This window comes from Mesocricetus auratus, unplaced genomic scaffold (genome assembly GCF_017639785.1).
Source record: "Mesocricetus auratus isolate SY011 unplaced genomic scaffold, BCM_Maur_2.0 Super-Scaffold_100015, whole genome shotgun sequence".
Classification (NCBI taxonomy): domain Eukaryota; kingdom Metazoa; phylum Chordata; class Mammalia; order Rodentia; family Cricetidae; genus Mesocricetus; species Mesocricetus auratus.
In genome coordinates, this window is record NW_024429198.1 from 33,182,397 (window position 1) to 33,195,420 (window position 13,024).

Genomic DNA, 13,024 nt, shown 5'->3' on the forward strand with positions numbered 1-13,024 from the left:
CACTCCAGCAGATAGCCCAACACCCAGGGGTATGTGGACAACACAAATTGGAGTCAATAGGCGATTTAAAATGAAAACAAAAGAGGGTACAAAGTTTGGGAGAATGGGGAAGTAGAGTGGGTCCTGGAGGAGTTAGGGGGAGGAGTAGGGCAGTGAGTATGATCAAAATACATTGTGTGAAATTCTCAAAGAATTAATAAGATATTATTTTAAATGTGTTATTTTGATGTTGAGCTGTTGTCTTTCTACTCTTCTTGTTTCTGTAGGCTTGGGTCTGTAATTGAGTTGCGAGGTCTGTAGGCATCCCTTTCCTGCCTTTTTAATTACTATTTCTGTCTAGGACCACATAATAAAATAATGTGAGTGTTGATGCTCTTGTCATGGTTACACAGGTCAAATCTACTTTTCCTCCTGCTTTTGTTTTGAGGCATCATATAATTCAGACTAGCCTTAAACTCACTACTCAGCCAAGGGTGGCCTTGAACTCCTGATCCTCTTGCCCTGTCCTGTGTCAGCCCTCCCTCTTTTTCAAGTATTTTTTAAAAGATTCCCTTTGTCCCCTTTGCTCTGTCTTTTATCTCTTAGACTATTTCTAAGTTCCTATTTAAAAAAAACTCAGATTGTGATAGATTTAAATAAAGACATGAAAGGAGAAAGAGGGCTATTTGGTAAGAGGAAAGGGACTGGATGAGGAGGTACAAGAGGAGGTAAACGGGAGCCGTGACTATGACTAAATTGCATTGCGCATGTATGCTAATGTCACAATAAGACCCATTTGGTACACTTATCATATGCTAACAAAGCTAAACACAGACTCCCCCTCAGATAGACAAAAAAAACTTCCCATATGAGATCAGGGCTCTAACAAAACTTCTGAGAGCTCCTCCCCTGATCCAGGCAGAAAGCTGTCCTTCCTCCAGCCCTTCAGAGAGTAACAGGCTTCTCTGCTCCAAGCCGAGTCACAGGAATATGCTGTGGCTGTTGCAGGCAGCATGCAGGAGGCAAGGACCTGGTGAAGAGTCTGAGCTTTCATGAAGGAAACTTCTGGAAACTCATAGCAACTGTGCATCTGGATAAATTCTGGACTAGATGAGCCCAGTGACTCTTCCAGTATTTGAAATGGTATTTTAAGTAGCCCTGAGGACCGGAGTCAGGAAAGGGCTGGCATTCACTTAGAACATGTTGGCTCGGGACACCTCTCAATAACACCAGTTTCTCTTCTATAGATAAATATCCCATCCTCAGGATCCGATGGCATCTCGTTACAATGATGTACGGAATCACAAGTCATTTCTGAGTGTTGAGTGTGCAAATATTCCACAGCTGACCTTGGACCAACCTGGATGGGAGACCTAACCCCCAAGACCTCTCCAGTTCTGAGGGCCTGAGATTGAGGGCAGAGGTTTCAGACTTTACTCAACATTTCTACACAACCACAGAGGAGGCTCTCCATCCTTGATGGAGCTGCAAGGCACGGGACAGATCCCGGGTACTTGAGGATGAGTGGGAAGAAAACAAACAGTAGAAATGTTTCACTTATTAATTTTGTTGTTCTAGCACTGAGCTGAGGCACACTGTTGAAAACTGAGCTGAAAAGGAAGAAAGGGGCACATTTCCTTCCATATTAATTTGTCAGCAAAGATGTGTCTACCTGGTCTCTGTGTCAGGCTGCAGAAACTCATTACACAGTCTAAAAGCTGTTCCTGTGAGACAGACTAGAAAGATGACACTACTAATGCTCAGAGGAAGAAGCAGCCAGCATTCTTCAGCTCCCTCCGAGCAAAGACAAACCCTATCACACTTCTCCTAAAAGCATCACGGAGCTGAAGGATGACGCAGTGAATAATGTGTTTGCTGCACAAGCAGAGTTTGAGTCCCCAGCTCCCACAGAAAACCAGGGAGTGTGCCTGTAGCCCTAACACTGACTGGAAGGAGGGGACAGACAGAACAATAAGTCTAGCCAAAAAAATTCTTTGTATGGAAAACTAAAAGACCCAGGTTAGCCAAAACAACCTTATTCAACAAAGCAACATCTGGAGGCATCACCATCCCTGACTTCAAGCTCTATTATAGAGCTGTAGTCCTGAAAACAGTTTGGTATTGGCACAAAAATAGACAGGTAGACCAATGGAGTCTACTTGAACACCCTGATAATAACCCATACATGTATGGAACATCTGATTTTCGACAAAGAAGCTAAAAATATACAATGGAAAAAAGAAAGCATCTTCAACAAATGGTGCTGGCATAACTGGATGCTGGCATGTAGAAGACTGCAGATAGATCCATGTCTATCACCATGTACAAAACTTAAATCCAAATGGATCAAAGACCTCAACATAAATCCAGCCACACTGAACCTGTCAGAAGAGAAAGTGGGAGGCACCCTTGAACGAATTGGTACAGGAGACAGCTTCCTGAACATAACTTCAGTAGCACAGACACTGAGATCAACAATTAATAAATGGGACCTCCTGAAACTGAGAAGCTTCTGTAAGGCAAAGGACACAGTCAGCAAGACAAAAAGGCCCCCACAGATTGGGAAAAGATATTCACTAACCCCACATCTGGCAGAGGGCTGATCTCCAAAATTTACAAAGAACTCAAGAAACAAGTCTCCAAAACACCAAAGGATCCAATTAAAAAGTGGGCTGCAGAACTAAATAGAGAATTTTCAATAGAGGAGACTAAAATGGCTGAGAGACACTTGAGAAAGTGCTCAACATCCTTAGCCATCCGAGAAATGCAAATCAAAACAACTCTGAGATACCATCTCACTCCTGTCAGAATGGCTAAAATCAAAAACACCAATGACAGTTTATGCTGAAGAGGATGTGGAGAGAGGGGAACACTCCTACACTGCTGGTGGGAGTGCCAACTCGTACAGCCACTTTGGAAATTAGAATGGAGATTCCTCAGGAACATGGCACTCAGTCTACCACAAGACCCACTCTTAGGCATATACCCAAAAGATGCACATTCATACAACAAGGATGTCTGTTCCACTATGTTCATAGCAGCATTATTTGTAATAGCCAGAACCTGGAAGCAACCTAGATGCCCCTCAACTGAAGACTGGATAGAGAAAATATGGTACATTTACACAATGGAGTACTATTCAGCGGGAAAAAACAATGGAATCTTGAAATTTGCAGGCAAATGGATGGCACTAGAAGAAACCATACTGAGTGAGGTAACCCAGTCACAAAAAAAGAAACATGGTATGTACTCACTCACTTATGGATTTTAGACATGAATCAGGGAAGTGCCAGCATACAATCCCACTGCCAAAGAGTCTAGGAAACAGAACCTTCATCTAGCCATCCAGTGACTGATGAAAGCAGAGGCAGAAACCCACAGACAAACACTGAACTGAACTAGAATCCAGTGTCAGAAAGAGAGAACTGATGGGCAAAGGAGTTAAGAGTGGACTGGTTTAACCCACAGAAACAGTTGACCTGAACAAGGGGGAGCTCTTGGACCCCAGATTAATGGCTGTATGGAAAGCATGGGACTGACCCAGACTCCCTGAATGTGGGTGTCAGTGAGGAGGCCTAGGTAATCTATGGGGCCTTGGGTAGCATTTATCCCTGGCATACAAATAGACTTTGAGTGCTCTCTTGGGGGAGAGCCTAGGCCCTGCCCTGGATGAAATGACAGTTACTAGAGATCCACCATGGAGTGCCTCACCCCCCTTGGTGATCAGAGTGGAGATTGGGTGGAGGACTGGGGGACCTGGTGGGGAGGGTGGGGGAGAAGAGGACGGAGATGGAGCTGGGATTGACATGTGAAACAAGATTGTTTCTAACCTAAATAAAAGAATAAATAAAATACAATAGAGGAAGACACTTGATGTCATGTTCTGACCTTCACTCCCCCACCTACAATTAACATGTTCATAGCCCCTTACACACACAATGTGAACTCACACACGTGATCACACACACACAAGTGATCATACACGAATTCCACCCACAATTAAACTGCTCATATCCCCTCACACACACAATATGATATGTACACACATACACACACAAGTGATCACACACACATTCCACCCACAAGTGATCATACACACAGTCCACATTCATGCATGCATCAACTTGAGGGAAGAGAGGGCCTCTCACCAGTACACATTCCTCTCAAGGCCTGGCTAGAAGCATATGAGTGTCTGAGGGTCCCAAAATTATCCCCTTAATGGGACACAGAAGATAGAAAGGTCATGCCCAGGCCTCAAAGACTCATGAGTTCACCCTTGCTAATACACAGTGAATACTACAGGCCTCCCCACCTCCTGCCCCCCCATTGCCCAGAGATGCAATAGCACTGCCCAGGAACACAGTGTGAGTTTCACGGGCAGAATGGCTCTGTCTTAGTTAGGGTGTCTATAGCTGTGAAGAGACACCATGACCATGGCAACCCTTGTGAAGAAAAAGCATTTAATTGGGGTGGCTTACAGTTCAGAGGTTCAGTCCATTATCATCATGGTTGGACATGATGGTGTGCAGGCAGGCATGGTACTGGAGAAGGAGCTAATAGTCTTACATCTTAACCTGCAGGGGACAGGAAGTGGTCTGAGACACAAAGTCCAACCCCACACGCTTCCTCCAACAAGGCCATACTGACCCTAACAAAGCTACACTTCCTAACAGTCCCACTCCCTGTGAGATTTTGGGGACCAGTTACATTCAAACTACCACAGGCTCTTATCAGCTTTGAACAAGAAACATCAAGCAGGAGGGAAAGTTATTCAAGGGTTGCCTGAACTACTGTGAAGACATAGGGTGCAGGCACCTGCCAGGCTGTGGCAACTATGGAGATTCATGACTTCATCTCTGTTATTTTTTGCTTTTGTTTTGTTTTGCTTTTCAGGACAGGTTTTCTCGTTCTAATAGCCCTGGCTATCCTGGAACTTACTTTGTAGACCAAGCTGACCTCGAACTCACAGAGATCTGCCTGCCTCTGCTTTCCTGTGCTGGACTTAAAGGCGTTGGCCACCACGCCTGGCAACCTCTACTGTTTTGAATGTAGTTGAACTCATTCAGGAGTTCAGGCCCCCAAATGCTAATGTATTAAGGAGATGAACAATTAATCCCACCGCGTGGTTAGGGCGGAATCTTTGAGAGGCAATCGGATTAGACAGAGTCATCAGGGTAGAACTGTGATTGGATCCTGGTGGACTCACAGGAGAGGAAACATGGAAATTTGAATGTGAAATTGAGTAATGCTCCCCCCATAGGCTTACTGGTGCTTTGGAGAAAGAAAACAGTGGAACCTTAGAAGATGGAGCCTTGCTGGAGTGAGTGACTGGGGGTGGGCTTTCAGACTTCATATCCTGGCCCTACCTCCTGTTTGTACTCTGCTTCCTGAGTATGGCTACACCATGAACAGCCAGCATCCTGACCTTGCCACCTTTCTCTCCCTCCCTGCTGTGTCTTCCATCACTGTGATAGACTGTATCCCTCTGGAACAGTGAGCCAAAATAAAATCATCCAGTGTTTATAAAGTGGCCTACCTCAGATATCTTGTTATAGCCATTCCTATAAAAGAGGATTAACGCCTTGCTGTATTCTGTTATTGAACTAACCTGGAGAGAAGCTGGTGAACTAGCAGCTCAGGCTAGCTCATGCCCCGCCCCCCCCAGGCGCTCCCATCATCCCCCATCCACTGCCTGTTAGTGTGCTTCACCCATCGGGCATGTGTTTGGGAGTGTGTGCATGTGTGCACATGTGTGAATATGCACTCGTGTGCATTTCTTTATTTGTACAACAAAGGCTTAGGTTCTGGCCGCTGAGGATTTCCCTAACTCACACACACACAGATCCCAGCACAGGGTCCAGCTCACGGCAAATGCCTAGGTGCATCGGCTCCCGCATCTTACTTTGGTCACCTGGTACACACGTGGCAGTGCTGTGGTGAAGCCACCAAGCACCAGTGTCTGCTACGGTACTGAAGGATGGGAAGCGTGTGGATAGCCATGTTGGGCGCAAAAATGATCTGGGGACGGAGAAGCTTGTGGCAGAACTGGGACAAAGAGACATCAAGGTCATCACAGGAAAACAGATGGCAGGGAGGGCAGGTGATGGATGAAAAGAGTCCCCCAAGGGCACCAAGTTCAGTGACATCAAATTGGAGACAGAAGCTTGTCTCTGTCAACAAAGGTGGATACCATGACCAGTGCTATCTATGGGGAGCTGTCAGAGGCAAGTGTCCCTTGGTCTTGCTAATACTTCCCCTGAGGAGCACTGCAGAGGGACCATGATGACTTTCACAACAAGCCACACACAGTGAAGGTGTAAAGAGATAAAAAAACGCTGACATATCACATGGTAAGGGTATTACACAAGCTTCCTGTGTAATAAGCCAGGGTGACATATGAAGAGCCTTGTCTTTGAGATAGGAAGCCGGAGAACCCCTGGAGGATCAAGTGCCGGTGGCGTACAACAAGGGGACCCTGTCTCACACAAGGGTCAGGTAAGGACTGATAGCTGAGATGGTTCTCTGACCTCCACACCTGTGCTCTGGCACACTTAGGTCTGTGTGCGCACGCACGCACGCACGCGTGCACACACACACACACACACACACACACAGATTTGCTTAGGATCCATATTCAGAATCTACTTCCCCAGGCCACACCTTCACTACCAAACTAGACTCCCACTCCCTCCTGGGGCAGGACCTAATATGGAACCGCCAAGTAGTACGCATTCCAGGCTGTCTGAAGGACCCTCAGCTCCCTCTTAACTCGGGAGGTAGAAAGATACGCAATAGCGCAGTGGGGTACAGAACCCCAAGAAGCCCACTAGTTGGAGCAAGTTTCCGGAGCTAAGAAGCCGCAGGGAGAGTGGAGCCCAGAGTCAGGCACAAATGGATCCCACAGCCCTTCGCACCACAGCCAAGCCTTGACAAAAATAAATCTGCCTCTTAGGGATGGAATTCAGCTAAAACTGCCCCCGTAGTCACATCAGCCAGAGGGTTTGGAGGCTTAGCAGTGTGTGTGTGTGGGGGGGGGGATCTGACTTGTCGTGTTTGATTTCAAGGCACCACTCAGGTCTAGTCTAACATCTAAACGCCACTATTTAAATGTCTAAGGAGGTTGGGAATATCCAGGACAATCATCAAGTTCTTAGACTGTGGCCTGCACCCTGCCTTCCTCACTGGAGCCAGATCTTGGGGAGCTGCCTTGGTGGAAGAAACTGGAAATGGGGTGCTTAGAGAAAGGCTCAGCTAAGAGGTGGCTCATCAAGGAGAGTGACGGAGAGATAACAGTGCCAAGGTCCTAGAGGCACCGGAGCCCGCCTCTGCCTTTGCTTGTGTGCCTGTTACTCTGCAGGTCCCCTCTCTAAGGGGAGGGAAGAAAGCAAGGCTGTCTGCACTGCATTTGCATTTCAATTAGTCTTTTTCTGAACTCACAATCAAAATAAAGTGTTGGGTATTTCTAATGGGATGTGGTTTGTGTTTTACTGTGTGGGCAAATCTCCCTGAAGCGAGAGAGCAGCAATGTCGTTGGGTGTAGCCTCTTACCTGATTCAGGGGCTGAATTCTACCTGAACCCTGCGAACTGCCCCAACCCACGGACACACAGACCCATGTCTGCTGTACCTCAGAGGACTATGACCATTGGTTGGATAATGGCTGCTACTCTCGTCTTCTTCCAAGCTGTTTAGAAAAGGGGGAGAGGGGACCCTCAAGCCTCATTGTATCTGCAGCAGTCAAAGCTCTTCCAACTCAGAGGAGACCTTTGAGCCTGTGGGTGGTACCTGGGTGGTAAAGGACTAGCTCTGTCCCGGGCCTGACTGGGAAAGAAGCTGTTGGAATTCCGCTTAAAGAATTTGCTGGACTTGAGAGGCTGATGAGGTAGGTGTGTTTGCCACAGAAAGGGATCCTAAGTACCCTTATGTTCTGGAAGGTGAAGATGTGACCCCTGTGAATGGCAGTTTTGACTCAGCCTATTGGTGGGGGAGGGGGGTGCAAGCCAGCTGGGGTTCAGTAGCTGCCAGTCAGCCACTGTGGAGGTTTCAGTGAACCAGCCCCTGGCCACATGGTTACCTCTCCTCATGGGTGGGGACCGGTGGCCATGTGAGGGCCGTCTGTTTGGTCAGATACCCCCCTCTAGAACTGGAGAGCTCCTTGAGCCCCCACCCTTTAGAGTGTCCCTGGATAGCGTCAGCTCTGAATGCCTCTGTGCCAATGACCATCAGCGGGCAGGCACCCAGATCTTCAGCCCCAAAGTGCCACCACTGTGGCCAGAGGCCAGCCGCGTCATTCAGATCTGCTGGCCTTCAGCACTCACACACTCAGTGCCACACATCTGCTCCCCTCCAGCCTGCCCCCACATATCTGCACGAGTCCACAGCACCCTCTACCCCAGACACGCTGTGGCTTACCCTGCCCTCTGGGTACCTGGTGAGGCACACTTCTTCCAGAAGACCAGCCGACGACTAGGGGGAAAGAGGACCCCAACCCTTGTTATATCTGCCTCAAGTCATCCTCCTCCAATTCAGAGAAGCTTAGGACCTGAACTCGCTGGGGCAAACCCCAACATTTTATCATTTCCTATCAACCTTTGTGTTTTAGAGGACCTACTAATTACCGCACGCACACCTGTAATTATGATAATGCCGCTCCCAGCCATACACTAGGTAGAAACTCTTAATTATAACTCAAACAATTAATCAACCAGCACACATTTTCTGAGCATCTGGCCCACGCATGGCTCTGCTAGGCGCTGGGAGAGGAAAACCACACAGCTCCATTCTGTGTCAGCTAGGAACTCACTCCTTGCTCCCCCTTGCTGCCACAAACACACAACTTGGCTTTGTTTTGTTTTAATCATGGCAACCTCAAGGCAAGGGGGGAAAACTCAAAATGGAATCTATGAACTGGCACTGGCCTTGGAAAGCTGTCATCAGTCTCCCCAAAAGACCCAGAAACAAGCCCCCTGTGTACAGCACCGAGTGCGCCTGTGTCTGTGTAGACTTCACGGAGCAGGGACCTCCAGGCAAGTGGGTTTCACCCCTAGCTGTGCCTGAACACCCTTGGGATTCACAGTGGAAGGGAACACAGCAATTCCACTGACAACCTGCACCAGCCAGCCAGAGGCCGGTGGAAGTCCTTCCCAATCCAAGAGGGAAGAGAAGCCAGTCTCTTGCCTTTGGGGCTTGTGGATTCCCTCTGACATCTGTGGAGGAAATGTCAAATGAAAAGCACTTGCTGAAGGCAAATTCCTATCAGGGAGGGATTTACTTAACTAACCCGAGGGCAGGGCCACAGCGTGAGCCACTACTTAATCACTCCAGAGTTCCAGACTGGATCAAAATCCATTATTCACAGCATACCATTGCTCCAAATGCTGGCCTGGCCTTTTTTAGCCAAGGGCAAAGGAGGGACAAAAGAGGACAGAGTCTACGAGAGAGAATTTCTAGGACCTCCAAGGGCCAAGGACAAGCCTACATCAGAGCTCTTAAACTTCAGGGTCCAAGAGCAGGAGAATTTGGACGTGACTAAAAGGGTCCCAAGGACACACATGACCTCAGTGCTTCCTCACGGGGCAGGGCTTACTCGATTGAGAACAAGGGACTTGCAAACTCCGAAACCACTGGATGGCAAACACTCGTGGGGTGCCCCCCAAATCCCGAGGTTGAACAATCTTTCAGATCGCATAGGAGCCAGGTCCCCTTCCACACAAGCCTGCCCAGGCTCAGTTCCCCTCAGCGCTCAACAGTCACTCCAGGAGCCACTGTCCCGACCAGAGGTAGCTGTCCGAGCCAGCCCAGAAGGAGAGAGACTTTGCAGAATTCGGAGTGCGGGAGCCGGGACCCGTACCCGATTCAAGCCGGAGCCCTGGTAAGCTAGAGGAAGGGTAGCCGATTGTGCAAAGCGCGTATGCGTGCGACTGCGCGTGTAAGCGGTGGGTGGGTGGGCGTTCACTTCACTACCTCGGACCAGAAAAGGGAACCAGCACCGCGGATTCCCCCAGTCACCTCTCCCCGTGAAGCCCGTGCGCACAGTCTTCAAGCCCGGGACGGTCCAGGAGAGCCAGGGCCCCTTCCCGGGAACCCTGGGCCCCTTCCTGGATGCAGACCTCCTTTGCCCTCCTCTCTCCTCCTTACCCAGGATCCGGTAGAACCGACGCGGCCAGACGGGGCGGCAGCAGGACCGAGCCTCCGGCAGCCGCCCGAACCTCCATGAAAGCGCACCAAGCCCGATCCTCCGGCTTCCAGCGTGTGGAGCGCAGGCGACCCCGCTGCGCTTGCCCCAGCCCGGCCCGACCCCTCGAGCGCACCTCCGTGGGATATGGCTACCTCAGTGCGGCCAGCCACCCTAACCGGGTTGCATGCCCTCCTGTGACCGCCTGCGGACAGGTGCCCACACTCCGCTCGGACCCGGGACCCGCCGCACAGACCCCTTTCTCAGCTACGCCCCTGTTCCCGAACGGTCCCAGAGACGATCGGAGCAGACTCCGGTCACACACTGGAAATTCAACTTTACCTCCGGCACCGGCTTCTAGCCGCTTGCTCCGCGTGCCCTGCCGTGGCTCCTCGGGGCGGAGCGCAGCGTCCCCAGAGCCCACATCTCAGAGTCCGGCACCGCCCCGTGAGCCGCCCCCGGGCCGCGCGGGCCAGCGCGTCCCGGCTACGGTAACGAGGCGCCCCCTCGTGCCCAGCGGGTCCCAGGGCGAGGACCCCTGTCATAGCTGGGGGAGCTCCAGGCTGGCAGGCTTCTTTGGGCACTGTGCGTTCAGGACCTGGGGACTATGCGTGGAAGGACACAGGCACACGCTTCTGCACCCACTACTCTCAATATTCAACCACACTCAGAAGGGCACACGTGTCTACACATATGGACTTACATGCTCACTAAGTACTCACATTCACCACCCATACACAACCTAGGGCACACATACAAGTACACTGCACACACTCCATGGTGTATGCACAGGCACTTGTTCACACTCACTCAGGAGCTAGCAGGGTGCTCTCACACACACAATCAGACATACTGGCACGCACACGCTCATTATTACACGCACCTGCACAGTCTCCCATACCGAATATGGGACTCACTCACTTGAACTCACACCCCATGCCATTTGAGGTGCACCGACTGACTCCTACATAGCCATGCGCAAGAGGAGGAACCAAAGCCCTTCCAAACAAACTCCGAAGACATTGGAAGGATGGGGTGAGTTTTCAGTCTATGAACAAGTTCCAACTGTGGGATCTGCAGGCACAGGTCAAGCAGGAGGTGTGGCTTCCAGCTATAACAGGGACCTTATATGGGTCTGGTGGCAGGATGCCTCTTGTGGCCGTTGTGTCATTGTTTGCATGGGAATGACAATGTTCTTTCCTAGCTCCTGTCCTGCACCAGGCCTGGGAGAGAGGCGTTTTCTCCCTGGAAACCATTCATTGGATTTAGATCTCAGAAGCCCAGACGTTGCTATCCCTGGAAGGCCACCATGTTCCGCAGGAAATTACTGCTTTGGGGGCCTGTGCCCTCTGAGGCAGTTCTACTTGTCAACACAATCTGTCTCTGGGGACAGGTGTTCCTGGCCAGCCTTCTGATACTTGTGGTGACACAGACAGGACAGCACCTTGGGAATGCCTTTGATGCAATGATAAGCAGATTGATATGCAGGACAACTCTCGGGACACTCGCAACCAGTACCCAGCTAGATGTGTTTTCACCGGTTACAGGTGATTTCTGTGCCTCTTATTCCCTGACCCTGTCCTGTTCTTCCTGGGAGGAAAAGGCTAGGTCCAGCTTCACCCTTTCAGATGCTCACCTGTGCCAGGTCTCCGGTCATGGTGACCATGCACTGGAACTAACCTGTCTCTCTCTTCTGCAGACTCTGTACCTCCATTACAATCTTCAGGGTTTTTTTTTTTTTGATGCTTTGAAATGTAGATTACAATTTGTTCCTATTAAATTTCATCTCATTCATTTTTATTTCCCTTTTTAGTGAGCCTGTCGGATGCTTTAGAATCTTAGCCTTACTCTGTCTCCTTATCCACTTTGACATCTATAAAGCTGACTGGTTAGGGTGGCTTGTCCTCAGTATGGTTCTGGTTTTCAAAAGCACACACCCATACTGCAACACAGTACTCCACCCCAGGGTAGGCTGATTCTGACAAGAACAAACAGTTGTGGACCCACGTGTCATATCAGCCTTGGTGCTGGTCCTCACTTGGCTGCTTTATTCATCCAGTATTTCCCATATGATTTTAGAACGATGCCAGCATTGATTTACTATCTTTTGAAATTGAATTTTTATTTTTTATTTTTTATTTGGTTTTACGAGACAGGGTTTCTCTGTATTGTTTTCGAGGCTGTTGTTCCAGCCTGGCCTCGAACTCACAGAGATCCGCCTGCCTCTGCCTCCCGAGTGCTGGGATTAAAGGCATGCGCCACCACCACCCGGCCTGAAATTGAAATTTAATTGATGGGACATTTAAACTGACAAGTCTACTACCAATATTACATACATCCTAAAGCAGGATGACACTAACCAACATGACCTCACTAGTCTCTACTACCTCAATTTGTATTTTGTAGATGAGTACAGGTGAGCTCATCTACCTCCAGTTGCATAGGAGCCTATGCATTCCTTACCTCTGTCTGGGTGTCCTTGTCTGTAGACTGAGAACCAGGAAAAGAACTCTGTTGTTTGTTTCCTTTAGTAATTGAATGAAGTAATGGGAATGCCAGGCCCACTGTAAACACTCTGAGACTCTTAAAGCTTTCAAACCACTGAAATAAAGTGCTACAAATATTGTAAAAATGTTTCAGGAAGGTTGACACACTGACCTTTGCTGGGGTTGAGAGATCTTCTAATGCAGGATCCAGTAGGCGTGGTGAGGTCCCCAGTCCAGCTTCCTGCCCTAGGACCCGTGGTGTCTTCAGGCATAGGGATATTCCGAGGGGCTATACAACCAACCTCCATGATAGGCGGGATGCTTGTTCTTCTTTCAGTCAGTCCCCAGGCCCCATAATCCCCACTGGGTGCCACCTTCCCAATCCT

General features: G+C 49.4%; 1 protein-coding gene across 6 annotated transcripts in view; it reads right to left on the bottom strand.

Annotated features, from left to right (window-relative positions):
• Kcng2 (potassium voltage-gated channel modifier subfamily G member 2) overlaps positions 1-11,181 on the bottom strand; it is a 73,456-nt gene extending 62,275 nt beyond the window's left edge. For 2 of the 6 annotated variants that reach the window (XM_040757778.1, XM_040757771.1), the window contains exon 1: positions 10,495-10,569. The gene's annotated coding sequence lies outside the window, so the exon portion shown is untranslated. Of the gene's footprint in view, positions 1-10,115; positions 10,235-10,494; positions 10,603-11,073 lie in introns of those variants that run through there. The other 4 variants (XM_040757775.1, XM_040757776.1, XM_040757777.1 and 1 more) reach the window with 4 other exon arrangements.
• Between the last annotated feature and the right edge of the window lie 1,843 nt (positions 11,182-13,024).